Raw genomic sequence first — 14,195 nt, 5'->3', positions numbered from 1 at the left:
AATGCACCACCTGTGCCCCCTACTGTACCAACTTGCTGTGCTTTAGCCACCCGGCGCTCCGCTCATTGTTGTGAGCATCGCTCCTCCGCCCTCCGTTGTTGTTGGAGGGCGACTGCCTCCAACTGCCCAGTAGCGTCCTTCACGAGCCTCCTCCACTGAGGCCTATCTTGACACCGCTGGTACCAGTCATCGGCAAGTCCACTCAGCTCCACGTCCTCCTGTACCACATCATTCCATCTTTTCTCTAGCCCGTTTAGCCCCCTCGATCCGGCCGAACAAAAGCTGTTTAGGCATGCGGTGGCTGGGCATGCGGGCTACATGACAGCCAACGCAGCCTTGCCTGCCGGAGGAGCTCAAACCGATGGGACTTTGTCCAGATCTTTCAAGAATGTGTGAGCTCCTCACACAATCCAGCCTGCAGGTGAAACCCAGGATGGATCCATAGTCCTTTGTTCTTTCGGTAAAGTCACGTCGTTAGAAATAAAATAAAACAAATCACGACGTTTCGATCGCAACACAAGCGGTCGTCATCAGGCAAAGGAGTCAGCCTCTCAAGGCAAACTGTTTATAAAGGTATCGGGATGGGCGTAGCCCAAGTGCAGCAACGACAACACCAAGAGCATGGGCGGTGCACGAGTGTCAATGCAGCAGCAATGCCAATGTAGCAGCAATGCCAATGCAGCAGCAATGCCAATGCAGCAACAATGTCAATGCAGCAGCAATGCCAATGCAGCAACAATGCCAATGTAGCAGCAATGCCAATGCAGCAGCAATGCCAATGCAGCAGCAATGCCAATGCAGCAACAATGCCAATGTAGCAGCAATGCCAATGCAGCAACAATGCCAATGCAGCAGCAATGCCAATGCAGCAACAATGCCAATGCAGCAGCAATGCCAATGCAGCAACAATGCCAATGTAGCAGCAACAATGCCAATGTAGCAACAATGCCAATGCAGCAGCAATGCCAATGCAGCAGCAATGCCAATGCAGCAGCAATGCCAATGCAGCAACAATGCCAATGTAGCAGCAGCAATGCCAATGTAGCAACAATGCCAATGCAGCAGCAATGCCAATGCAGCAGCAATGCCAATGCAGCAGCAATGCCAATGCAGCAGCAATGCCAATGCAGCAGCAATGCCAATGCAGCAGCAATGCCAATGCAGCAGCAATGCCAATGCAGCAGCAACAATGCCAATGTAGCAGCAATGCCAATGTAGCAACAATGCCAATGCAGCAACAATGCCAATGCAGCAACAATGCCAATGTAGCAGCAGCAATGCCAATGTAGCAGCAGCAATGCCAATGTAGCAGCAATGCCAATGCAGCAGCAATGCCAATGCAGCAACAATGCCAATGTAGCAGCAGCAATGCCAATGTAGCAACAATGCCAATGCAGCAGCAATGCCAATAAAGCAACAATGCCAATGCAGCAGCAATGCCAATGTAGCAGCAATGCCAATGTAGCAGCAATCACTCCTTGGTTCTTTCGGTAAAGTCACGTATAAAGATAAAATAATAAATTAAATGAAAGCATACTACTATTATTTAATTCATTATTTTATCTTTATACGTGACTTTACCGACATAACCTAAGAGTAATTCCTGCAGTCACGAAAGCTTCAAATTAAGATTGTAGCGACAATGTCAATGTAGCAGCAATGCCAATGAAGCATTGCTGCTGCATTGGCAATGCAGCAGCAATGCATTGCCTCCTTGGGTATTACATCTCCCTTATAAACCGTTTAACACGTAGTAGTAGTGCAATGACTTCTCTCCTTACAAACACTCTACTTGTGAATTTTTAGAGTTACAAACAAACCTGTCCTTATGTCAAGTTTCAGCAGTTCACAATGCGACCGACTGTTGCAAGTTGATTTGTAGTGAGAAGAAGAGAGTAACTGTGCAGACAACTCTTGGTCAGTTTGTCAAGAGAGTAGAGAGGACACACGAGCACCAAAGGGAATTAGCATCTACATCTGCAGAAGATGAGGAACCAGTGGCATCTACATCTGCAGAACGTGAAGAACCAGTGGCATCTACATCTGCAGAACGTGAAGAACCAGTGGCATCTACATCTGCAGAACCAGTGGCATCTACATCTGCAGAAGATGAGGAACCAGTGGCATCAACATTTGCAGAACGTGAAGAACCAGTGGCATCTACATCTACAGAACGTGAAGAACCAGTGGCATCTACATCTGCAGAAGATGAGGAATCAGTGGCATCTACATCTGCAGAACGTGAAGAGCCAGTGGCATCTACATCTGCAGAACGTGAAGAATCAGTGGCATCTACATCTGCAGAACGTGAAGAACCAGTGGCATCTACATCTGCAGAACGTGAAGAACCAGTGGCATCTACATCTGCAGAACGTGAAGAACCAGTGGCATCTACATCTGCAGAACGTGAAGAATCAGTGGCATCTACATCTGCAGAACGTGAAGAACCAGTGGCATCTACATCTGCAGAACGTGAAGAACCAGTGGCATCTACATCTGCAGAACGTGAAGAACCAGTGGCATCTACATCTGCAGAACGTGAAGAACCAATTGCATCTACATCTGCAGAACGTGAAGAATCAGTGGCATCTACATCTGCAGAACGTGAAGAACCAGTGGCATCTACATCTGCAGAACGTGAAGAACCAGTGGCATCTACATCTGCAGAACGTGAAGAACCAATGGCATCTACATCTGCAGAACGTGAAGAACCAGTGGCATCTACATCTGCAGAACGTGAAGAATCAGTGGCATCTACATCTGCAGAACGTGAAGATCCAGTGGCATCTACATCTGCAGAATGTGAAGAACCAGTGGCATCTACATCTGCAGAACGTGAAGAACCAGTGGCATCAACATTTGCACAACATGAAGAACCAGTGGCATCTACATCTGCAGAAGATGAAGAACCAGTGGCATCTACATCTGCAGAAGATGAAGAACCAGTGGCATCTACATCTGCAGAACGTGAAGAACCAGTGGCATCTACATCTGCAGAACGTGAAGAATCAGTGGCATCTACATCTGCAGAACGTGAAGATCCAGTGGCATCTACATCTGCAGAATGTGAAGAATCAGTGGCATCTACATCTGCAGAACGTGAAGAACCAGTGGCATCAACATTTGCACAACATGAAGAACCAGTGGCATCTACATCTGCAGAAGATGAAGAACCAGTGGCATCTACATCTGCAGAACGTGAAGAACCAATGGCATCTACATCTGCAGAACGTGAAGAACCAGTGGCATCTACATCTGCAGAACGTGAAGAACCAGTGGCATCAACATTTGCACAACATGAAGAATCAGTGGCATCTACATCTGCAGAAGATGAAGAACCAGTGGCATCTACATCTGCAGAACGTGAAGAACCAGTGGCATCTACATCTGCAGAACATGAAGAACCAGTGGCATCTACATCTGCAGAATGTGAAGAACCAGTGGCATCTACATCTGCAGAACGTGAAGAACCAGTGGCATCTACATCTGCAGAACGTGAAGAACCAGTGGCATCTACATCTGCAGAACGTGAAGAACCAGTGGCATCAACATTTGCACAACATGAAGAACCAGTGGCATCTACATCTGCAGAAGATGAAGAACCAGTGGCATCTACATCTGCAGAACGTGAAGAATCAGTGGCATCTACATCTGCAGAACGTGAAGAACCAGTGGCATCTACATCTACAGAACGTGAAGAACCAGTGGCATCAACATTTGCACAACATGAAGAATCAGTGGCATCTACATCTGCAGAACATGAAGAACCAGTGGCATCTACATCTGCAGAACGTGAAGAACCAGTGGCATCTACATCTACAGAACATGAAGAACCAGTGGCATCTACATCTGCAGAAAGTGAAGAACCAGTGGCATCTACATCTGCAGAAAGTGAAGAACCAGTGGCATCTACATCTGCAGAACGTGAAGAATCAGTGGCATCTACATCTGCAGAACGTGAAGAACCAGTGTCATCTACATCTGCAGAACGTGAAGAACCAGTGTCATCTACATCTACAGAACGTGAAGAACCAGTGGCATCTACATCTGTAGAACGTGAAGAACCAGTGTCATCTACATCTGCAGAACGTGAAGAACCAGTGGCATCTACATCTACAGAACGTGAAGAACCAATGGCATCTACATCTGCAGAACGTGAAGAACCAGTGGCATCTACATCTGCAGAACGTGAAGAACCAGTGGCATCTACATCTGCAGAACGTGAAGAACCAGTGGTATCTACATCTGCAGGTATGTAGAATAAGAACAGGTGTTTTACCCTTCATAGCAGAAATAAAGCGGGAGTTGTGTCGAAATGTTCAAATACCAACTCGATACATATTGCAAAGCATCAAGTGAGTGCGTGAACCACCCACGGCAATTGTGGTGAGGATGCAAACAAACACGTGGCTCTCATCAGTGGCGGAGCCAGGATGGTCAGGTAGGAGGGGGAACCCCTCCAGCAATGGGAAATGATGAATGAGTTGTTAGTAAGTACGGAGTTGTTAGTGAGTGAGGAGTTGTTAATGAGTGAGGAGTTGTTAGTGAGTGAGGAGTTGTTAGTGAGTAAGGAGTTGTTAGTGAGTGAGGAGTTGTTAGTGAGTGAGGAGTTGTTAGTGAGTGAGGAGTTGTTGGTGAGTGAGGAGTTGATAGTGAGTGAGGAGTTGTTAGTGAGTGAGGAGTTGTTAGTGAGTGAGGAGTTGTTAGTGAGTGAGGAGTTGTTAGTGAGTAAGGAGTTGTTAGTGAGTAAGGAGTTGTTAGTGAGTGAGGAGTTGTTAGTGAGTAAGGAGTTGTTAGTGAGTGAGGAGTTGTTAGTGAGTGAGGAGTTGATAGTGAGTGAGGAGTTGTTAGTGAGTGAGGAGTTGTTAGTGAGTGAGGAGTTGTTAGTGAGTGAGGAGTTGTTAGTGAGTGAGGAGTTGTTGGTGAGTGAGGAGTTGTTAGTGAGTGAGGAGTTGTTAGTGAGTGAGGAGTTGATAGTGAGTGAGGAGTTGATAGTGAGTGAGGAGTTGATAGTGAGTGAGGAGTTGATAGTGAGTGAGGAGTTGATAGTGAGTGAGGAGTTGTTGGTGAGTGAGGAGTTGTTAGTGAGTGAGGAGTTGTTAGTGAGTAAGGAGTTGATAGTGAGTGAGGAGTTGTTGGTGAGTGAGGAGTTGATAGTGAGTGAGGAGTTGTTGGTGAGTGAGGAGTTGTTAGTGAGTGAGGAGTTGATAGTGAGTAAGGAGTTGATAGTGAGTGAGGAGTTGTTGGTGAGTGAGGAGTTGATAGTGAGTGAGGAGTTGTTAGTGAGTGAGGAGTTGATAGTGAGTGAGGAGTTGTTGGTGAGTGAGGAGTTGTTAGTGAGTGAGGAGTTGTTAGTGAGTGAGGAGTTGATAGTGAGTGAGGAGTTGATAGTGAGTGAGGAGTTGTTGGTGAGTGAGGAGTTGATAGTGAGTGAGGAGTTGTTAGTGAGTGAGGAGTTGATAGTGAGTGAGGAGTTGTTAGTGAGTGAGGAGTTGTTAGTGAGTGAGGAGTTGTTAGTGAGTGAGGAGTTGTTGGTGAGTGAGGAGTTGTTAGTGAGTGAGGAGTTGTTAGTGAGTGAGGAGTTGATAGTGAGTGAGGAGTTGTTAGTGAGTGAGGAGTTGTTAGTGAGTGAGGAGTTGTTAGTGAGTGAGGAGTTGATAGTGAGTGAGGAGTTGTTAGTGAGTGAGGAGTTGTTGGTGAGTGAGGAGTTGATAGTGAGTGAGGAGTTGTTAGTGAGTGAGGAGTTGTTAGTGAGTGAGGAGTTGTTGGTGAGTGAGGAGTTGATAGTGAGTGAGGAGTTGATAGTGAGTGAGGAGTTGTTGGTGAGTGAGGAGTTGTTAGTGAGTGAGGAGTTGTTAGTGAGTGAGGAGTTGATAGTGAGTGAGGAGTTGTTGGTGAGTGAGGAGTTGTTAGTGAGTGAGGAGTTGTTAGTGAGCAAGGAGTTGTTAGTGAGCAAGGAGTTGTTAGTGAGTGAGGAGTTGTTAGTGAGTGAGGAGTTGATAGTGAGTGAGGAGTTGTTGGTGAGTGAGGAGTTGATAGTGAGTGAGGAGTTGTTAGTGAGTGAGGAGTTGATAGTGAGTGAGGAGTTGTTAGTGAGTGAGGAGTTGATAGTGAGTGAGGAGTTGTTAGTGAGTGAGGAGTTGATAGTGAGTGAGGAGTTGTTAGTGAGTGAGGAGTTGTTAGTGAGTGAGGAGTTGATAGTGAGTGAGGAGTTGATAGTGAGTGAGGAGTTGTTAGTGAGTGAGGAGTTGATAGTGAGTGAGGAGTTGATAGTGAGTGAGGAGTTGTTAGTGAGGAGTTGTTAGTGAGTGACGAGTTGTTAGTGAGTGAGGAGTTGTTAGTGAGTAGGAGTTGTTAGTGAGTGTGGAGTTGTTAGTGAGTGAGGAGTTGTTAGTGAGTGGAGTTGTAGTGAGTGAGGAGTTGTTAGTGAGTGAGGAGTTGTTAGTGAGTAGGAGTTGTTAGTGAGTGAGGAGTTGTTAGTGAGTGAGGAGTTGTTAGTGAGTGAGGTGTTGTTAGTGAGTGAGGAGTTGTTAGTGAGTGAGGAGTTGTTAGTGAGTGAGGAGTTGTTAGTGAGTGAGGAGTTGTTAGTGAGTGAGGAGTTGTTAGTGAGTGAGGAGTTGTTAGTGAGTGAGGAGTTGTTAGTGAGTGAGGAGTTGTTAGTGAGTGAGGAGTTGTTAGTGAGTGAGGAGTTGATAGTGAGTAGGAGTTGTTAGTGAGTGAGGAGTTGTTAGTGTGGAGTTGTTAGTGAGTGAGGGTTGTAGTGAGGGTTGTAGTGAGTGAGGGTTGATAGTGAGTGAGGAGTTGTTAGTGAGGAGTTGTTAGTGAGTGAGGAGTTGTTAGTGAGTAGGAGTTGTTGTGAGTGAGGAGTTGTTAGTGAGTGAGGAGTTGTTGGTGAGGAAGGAGTTGTTAGTGAGTGAGGAGTTGTTAGTGAGTGAGGAGTTGTTGGTGAGTGAGGAGTTGTTGGTGAGTAAGGAGTTGTTAGTGAGTAGGGAGTTGATAGTGAGTGAGGAGTTGTTAGTGAGTGAGGAGTTGTTAGTGAGTGAGGAGTTGTTAGTGAGTGAGGAGTTGATAGTGAGTGAGGAGTTGTTAGTGAGTGAGGAGTTGTTAGTGAGTGAGGAGTTGATAGTGAGTGAGGAGTTGATAGTGAGCAAGGAGTTGTTAGTGAGTGAGGAGTTGATAGTGAGTGAGGAGTTGTTAGTGAGTGAGGAGTTGTTAGTGAGTGAGGAGTTGATAGTGAGTGAGGAGTTGATAGTGAGCAAGGAGTTGTTAGTGAGTGAGGAGTTGATAGTGAGTGAGGAGTTGTTAGTGAGTGAGGAGTTGATAGTGAGTGAGGAGTTGTTAGTGAGTGAGGAGTTGTTAGTGAGTGAGGAGTTGTTAGTGAGTGAGGAGTTGATAGTGAGTGAGGAGTTGATAGTGAGTAAGGAGTTGTTAGTGAGTGAGGAGTTGATAGTGAGTGAGGAGTTGTTAGTGAGTGAGGAGTTGTTAGTGAGTGAGGAGTTGATAGTGAGCAAGGAGTTGATAGTGAGTGAGGAGTTGTTAGTGAGTGAGGAGTTGTTAGTGAGTGAGGAGTTGATAGTGAGTAAGGAGTTGATAGTGAGTAAGGAGTTGTTAGTGAGTGAGGAGTTGTTAGTGAGTGAGGAGTTGATAGTGAGTAGGAGTTGATAGTGAGTGAGGAGTTGTTAGTGAGTGAGGAGTTGTAGTGAGTGAGGAGTTGATAGTGAGAAGGAGTTGATAGTGAGTGAGGAGTTGTTAGTGAGTGAGGAGTTGATAGTGAGTGAGGAGTTGTTAGTGAGTGAGGAGTTGTTAGTGAGTGAGGAGTTGTTAGTGAGTGAGGAGTTGTTAGTGAGTAGGAGTTGTTAGTGAGTGAGGAGTTGTTAGTGAGTGAGGAGTTGATAGTGAGTGAGGAGTTGATAGTGAGAAGGAGTTGATAGTGAGTGAGGAGTTGTTAGTGAGTGAGGAGTTGTTAGTGAGTAGGAGTTGTTAGTGAGTGAGGAGTTGTTAGTGAGTGAGGAGTTGTTAGTGAGTAGGAGTTGTTAGTGAGTGAGGAGTTGTTAGTGAGTAGGAGTTGATAGTGAGTGAGGAGTTGATAGTGTGAAGGAGTTGTAGTGAGTGAGGAGTTGTTAGTGAGTGAGGAGTTGTTAGTGAGTGAGGAGTTGTTAGTGAGTGAGGAGTTGTTAGTGAGTGAGGAGTTGTTAGTGAGTGAGGAGTTGATAGTGAGTGAGGAGTTGTTAGTGAGTGAGGAGTTGTTAGTGAGTGAGGAGTTGTTAGTGAGTGAGGAGTTGTTAGTGAGTGAGGAGTTGTTAGTGAGTGAGGAGTTGTTAGTGAGTGAGGAGTTGTTAGTGAGTAGGAGTTGTTAGTGAGTAGGAGTTGTTAGTGAGTGAGGAGTTGTTAGTGAGTGAGGAGTTGTTAGTGAGTGAGGAGTTGTTAGTGAGTGAGGAGTTGTTAGTGAGTGAGGGTGTAGTGAGTAGGAGTTGTAGTGAGTGAGGAGTTGTTAGTGAGTGAGGTGTTGTTAGTGAGTGAGGAGTTGTTAGTGAGTGAGGAGTTGTTAGTGAGTGAGGAGTTGTTAGTGAGTGAGGAGTTGTTAGTGAGTGAGGAGTTGTTAGTGAGTGAGGAGTTGTTTGTGAGTGAGGAGTTGTTAGTGAGTAAGGAGTTGTTAGTGAGTGAGGAGTTGTTAGTGAGTGAGGAGTTGTTAGTGAGTGAGGAGTTGTTAGTGAGTAAGGAGTTGTTAGTGAGTAAGGAGTTGTTAGTGAGTGAGGAGTTGTTAGTGAGTGAGGAGTTGTTAGTGAGTGAGGAGTTGTTAGTGAGTGAGGAGTTGTTAGTGAGTGAGGAGTTGTTAGTGAGTGAGGAGTTGTTAGTGAGTGAGGAGTTGTTAGTGAGTGAGGAGTTGTTAGTGAGTAGGAGTTGTTAGTGAGTAGGAGTTGTTAGTGAGTGAGGAGTTGTTAGTGAGTGAGGAGTTGTTAGTGAGTGAGGAGTTGTTAGTGAGTGAGGAGTTGTTAGTGAGTGAGGAGTTGTTAGTGAGTAGGAGTTGTTAGTGAGTAAGGAGTTGTTAGTGAGTGAGGAGTTGTTAGTGAGTGTGGAGTTGTTAGTGAGTGAGGAGTTGTAGTGAGTGAGGAGTTGTTAGTGAGTGAGGAGTTGTTAGTGAGTGAGGAGTTGTTAGTGAGTGAGGAGTTGTTAGTGAGTGAGGAGTTGTTAGTGAGTAGGAGTTGTTAGTGAGTGAGGAGTTGTTAGTGAGTGAGGAGTTGTTAGTGAGTGAGGAGTTGTTAGTGAGTGAGGAGTTGTTAGTGAGTGAGGAGTTGTTAGTGAGTGAGGAGTTGTTAGTGAGTGAGGAGTTGTTAGTGAGTGAGGAGTTGTTAGTGAGTGAGGAGTTGTTAGTGAGTGAGGAGTTGTTAGTGAGTGAGGAGTTGTTAGTGAGTGAGGAGTTGTTAGTGAGTGAGGAGTTGTTAGTGAGTGAGGAGTTGTTAGTGAGTGAGGAGTTGTTAGTGAGTGAGGAGTTGTTAGTGAGTGAGGAGTTGTTAGTGAGTGAGGAGTTGTTAGTGAGTGAGGAGTTGTTAGTGAGTGAGGAGTTGTTAGTGAGTGAGGAGTTGTTAGTGAGTGAGGAGTTGTAGTGAGTGAGGAGTTGATAGTGAGTGAGGAGTTGTTAGTGAGTGAGGAGTTGTAGTGAGTGAGGAGTTGTTAGTGAGTGAGGAGTTGTAGTGAGTGAGGAGTTGTTAGTGAGTGAGGAGTTGTTAGTGAGTGAGGAGTTGTTAGTGAGTGGAGTTGTTAGTGAGTGAGGAGTTGTTAGTGAGTGAGGAGTTGATAGTGAGTGAGGAGTTGTTAGTGAGTGAGGAGTTGTTAGTGAGTGAGGAGTTGATAGTGAGTGAGGAGTTGTTAGTGAGTGAGGAGTTGTTAGTGAGTGAGGAGTTGATAGTGAGTGAGGAGTTGTTAGTGAGTGAGGAGTTGTTAGTGAGTGAGGAGTTGTTAGTGAGTGAGGAGTTGTTAGTGAGTGAGGAGTTGTTAGTGAGTGAGGAGTTGTTAGTGAGTGAGGAGTTGATAGTGAGTGAGGAGTTGTAGTGAGTGAGGAGTTGTTAGTGAGTGAGGAGTTGTTAGTGAGTGAGGAGTTGTTAGTGAGTGAGGAGTTGTTAGTGAGTGAGGAGTTGTAGTGAGTGAGGAGTTGTTAGTGAGTGAGGAGTTGTTAGTGAGTGAGGAGTTGTTAGTGAGTGGGAGTTGATAGTGAGTGAGGAGTTGTAGTGAGTGAGGAGTTGTTAGTGAGTGAGGTGTGTAGTGAGTGAGGAGTTGTTAGTGAGTGAGGAGTTGTTAGTGAGTGAGGGTTGTAGTGGTGAGGTGTTGTAGTGAGTGAGGAGTTGTTAGTGAGTGAGGGTTGTTGTGAGTGGGAGTTGTTAGTGGTGAGGAGTTGTTAGTGAGTGAGGAGTTGTTGTGAGTGAGGAGTTGTTAGTGAGTGAGGAGTTGTTAGTGAGTGAGGAGTTGTTAGTGTGTGAGGAGTTGTAGTGAGTGAGGAGTTGTTGTGTGTGAGGAGTTGTTAGTGAGTGAGGTGTTGTAGTGAGTGAGGAGTTGTTAGTGAGTGAGGAGTTGTTGTGAGTGTGGAGTTGTTAGTGAGTGAGGAGTTGTAGTGAGTGAGGAGTTGTTAGTGAGTGAGGAGTTGTTAGTGAGTGAGGAGTTGTTAGTGTGTGAGGAGTTGTTAGTGAGTGAGGAGTTGTTAGTGAGTGAGGAGTTGTTAGTGAGTGAGGAGTTGTTAGTGAGTGAGGAGTTGTTAGTGAGTGAGGAGTTGTTAGTGAGTGAGGAGTTGTTAGTGAGTGAGGAGTTGTTAGTGAGTGAGGAGTTGTTAGTGAGTGAGGAGTTGTTAGTGAGTGAGGAGTTGTTAGTGAGTGAGGAGTTGTTAGTGAGTGAGGAGTTGTTAGTGAGTGAGGAGTTGTTAGTGAGTGAGGAGTTGTTAGTGAGTGAGGAGTTGTTAGTGAGTGAGGAGTTGTTAGTGAGTGAGGAGTTGTTAGTGAGTGAGGAGTTGTTAGTGAGTGAGGAGTTGTTAGTGAGTGAGGAGTTGTTAGTGAGTGAGGAGTTGTTAGTGAGTGAGGAGTTGTTAGTGAGTGAGGAGTTGTTAGTGAGTGAGGAGTTGTTAGTGAGTGAGGAGTTGTTAGTGAGTGAGGAGTTGTTAGTGAGTGAGGAGTTGTTAGTGAGTGAGGAGTTGTTAGTGAGTGAGGAGTTGTTAGTGAGTAGGAGTTGTTAGTGAGTGAGGAGTTGTTAGTGAGTGAGGAGTTGTTAGTGAGTGAGGAGTTGTTAGTGAGTAGGAGTTGTTAGTGAGTGAGGAGTTGTTAGTGAGTGAGGAGTGTTAGTGAGTGAGGAGTTGTTAGTGAGTGAGGAGTTGTTAGTGAGTGAGGAGTTGTTAGTGAGTGAGGAGTTGTTAGTGAGTGAGGAGTTGTTAGTGAGTGAGGAGTTGTTAGTGAGTGAGGAGTTGTTAGTGAGTGAGGAGTTGTTAGTGAGTGAGGAGTTGTTAGTGAGTGAGGAGTTGTTAGTGAGTGAGGAGTTGTTAGTGAGTGAGGAGTTGTTAGTGAGTGAGGAGTTGTTAGTGAGTGAGGAGTTGTTAGTGAGTGAGGAGTTGTTGTGAGTGAGGAGTTGTTAGTGAGTGAGGAGTTGTTAGTGAGTGAGGAGTTGTTAGTGAGTGAGGAGTTGTTAGTGAGTGAGGAGTTGTTAGTGAGTGAGGAGTTGTTAGTGAGTAGGAGTTGTTAGTGAGTGAGGAGTTGTTAGTGAGTGAGGAGTTGTTAGTGAGTGTGGAGTTGTTAGTGAGTGAGGAGTTGTTAGTGAGTGAGGAGTTGTTAGTGAGTAGGAGTTGTTAGTGAGTGAGGAGTTGTTAGTGAGTGAGGAGTTGTTAGTGAGTGAGGAGTTGTTAGTGAGTGAGGAGTTGTTAGTGAGTGAGGAGTTGTTAGTGAGTGAGGAGTTGTTAGTGAGTGAGGAGTTGTTAGTGAGTGAGGAGTTGTTAGTGAGTGAGGAGTTGTTAGTGAGTGAGGAGTTGTTAGTGGTGAGGAGTTGTTAGTGAGTGAGGAGTTGTTAGTGAGTGAGGAGTTGTTAGTGAGTGAGGAGTGTTAGTGAGTGAGGAGTTGTTAGTGAGTGAGGAGTTGTTAGTGAGTAGGAGTTGTTAGTGAGTGAGGAGTTGTTAGTGAGTGAGGAGTTGTTAGTGAGTGAGGAGTTGTTAGTGAGTGAGGAGTTGTTAGTGAGTGAGGAGTTGTTAGTGAGTAAGGAGTTGTTAGTGAGTGAGGAGTTGTTAGTGAGTGAGGAGTTGTTAGTGAGTGAGGAGTTGTTAGTGAGTGAGGAGTTGTTAGTGAGTGAGGAGTTGTTAGTGAGTGAGGAGTTGTTAGTGAGTGAGGAGTTGTTAGTGAGTGAGGAGTTGTTAGTGAGTGAGGAGTTGTTAGTGAGTGAGGAGTTGTTAGTGAGTGAGGAGTTGTTAGTGAGTGAGGAGTTGTTAGTGAGTGAGGAGTTGTTAGTGAGTGAGGAGTTGTTGTGAGTGAGGAGTTGTTAGGTGAGTGAGGAGTTGTTAGTGAGTGAGGAGTTGTTAGTGAGTGAGGAGTTGTTAGTGAGTGAGGAGTTGTTAGTGAGTGAGGAGTTGTTAGTGAGTGAGGAGTTGTTAGTGAGTGAGGAGTTGTTAGTGAGTGAGGAGTTGTTAGTGAGTGAGGAGTTGTTAGTGAGTAAGGAGTTGTTAGTGAGTGAGGAGTTGTTAGTGAGTAAGGAGTTGTTAGTGAGTAGGAGTTGTTAGTGAGTAAGGAGTTGTTAGTGAGTAAGGAGTTGTTAGTGAGTGAGGAGTTGTTAGTGAGTGAGGAGTTGTTAGTGAGTGAGGAGTTGTTAGTGAGTGAGGAGTTGTTAGTGAGTGAGGAGTTGTTAGTGAGTGAGGAGTTGTTAGTGAGTGAGGAGTTGTTAGTGAGTGAGGAGTTGTTAGTGAGTAGGAGTTGTTAGTGAGTGAGGAGTTGTTAGTGAGTGAGGAGTTGTTAGTGAGTGAGGAGTTGTTAGGTGAGTGAGGAGTTGTTAGTGAGTGAGGAGTTGTTAGTGAGTGAGGAGTTGTTAGTGAGTGGAGTTGAGTGAGTTGTTGTGAGTGAGGAGTTGTTAGTGAGTGAGGAGTTGTTAGTGAGTGAGGAGTTGTTAGTGGAGTTGAGTGAGGAGTTGTTAGTGAGTGAGGAGTTGTTAGTGAGTGAGGAGTTGTTAGTGAGTGAGGAGTTGTTAGTGAGTGAGGAGTTGTTAGTGAGTGAGGAGTTGTTAGTGAGTAAGGAGTTGTTAGTGAGTGAGGAGTTGTTAGTGAGTGAGGAGTTGTTAGTGAGTGAGGAGTTGTTAGTGAGTGAGGAGTTGTTAGTGAGTGAGGAGTTGTTAGTGAGTGAGGAGTTGTTAGTGAGTGAGGAGTTGTTAGTGAGTGAGGAGTTGTTAGTGAGTGAGGAGTTGTAGTGAGTGAGGAGTTGTTAGTGAGTGAGGAGTTGTTAGTGAGTAGGAGTTGTTAGTGAGTGAGGAGTTGTTAGTGAGTGAGGAGTTGTTAGTGAGTGAGAGTGTTGTGAGTGAGGAGTTGTAGTGAGTGAGGAGTTGTTGTGAGTGAGGAGTTGTTAGTGAGTGAGGAGTTGTTAGTGAGTGAGGAGTTGTTAGTGAGTGAGGAGTTGATAGTGAGTGAGGAGTTGTAGGTGAGTGAGGAGTTGTAGTGAGTGAGGAGTTGTTAGTGAGTGAGGAGTTGTTAGTGAGTGAGGAGTTGATAGTGAGTGAGGAGTTGATAGTGAGTGAGGAGTTGTTAGTGAGTGAGGAGTTGTTAGTGAGTGAGGAGTTGTTAGTGAGTGAGGAGTTGTTAGTGAGTGAGGAGTTGTAGTGAGTGAGGAGTTGTTAGTGAGGAGTTGTTAGTGAGTGAGGAGTTGTTAGTGAGTGAGGAGTTGTTAGTGGTGAGGAGTTGATAGTGAGTGTGGAGTTGTTTGTGAGTGAGGAGTTGTTAGTGAGTGTGAGGTGTTGTTGTGTGTGAGGTGTTGTTAGGTGTGTGAGGGGTTTGTAGTGAGTGGAGTTGTTAGTGTGTGAGGAGTTCGTTACTGCTAGTGAGGATTGTTTGTAGGAGTGTGGATGTGTATAGTGAGAGGAGATTGTTTGGTGAGTGTGTAGTTGTTTGTGAGTTAGGAGTTAGTTAGTGAGGAGTTGTTAGTGAGTGAGAGAGTATACGCGTTACTGCTAGGAGTGTTAGTGAGTGAGGGAGT

The sequence above is a fragment of the Lampetra fluviatilis genome, chromosome 63 (assembly GCF_964198595.1).
Source record: "Lampetra fluviatilis chromosome 63, kcLamFluv1.1, whole genome shotgun sequence".
Taxonomy (NCBI): Eukaryota; Metazoa; Chordata; class Hyperoartia; order Petromyzontiformes; family Petromyzontidae; genus Lampetra; species Lampetra fluviatilis.
The sequence above is the reverse complement of the archived record's forward strand: the minus strand, read 5'-3'. Positions refer to the sequence as shown.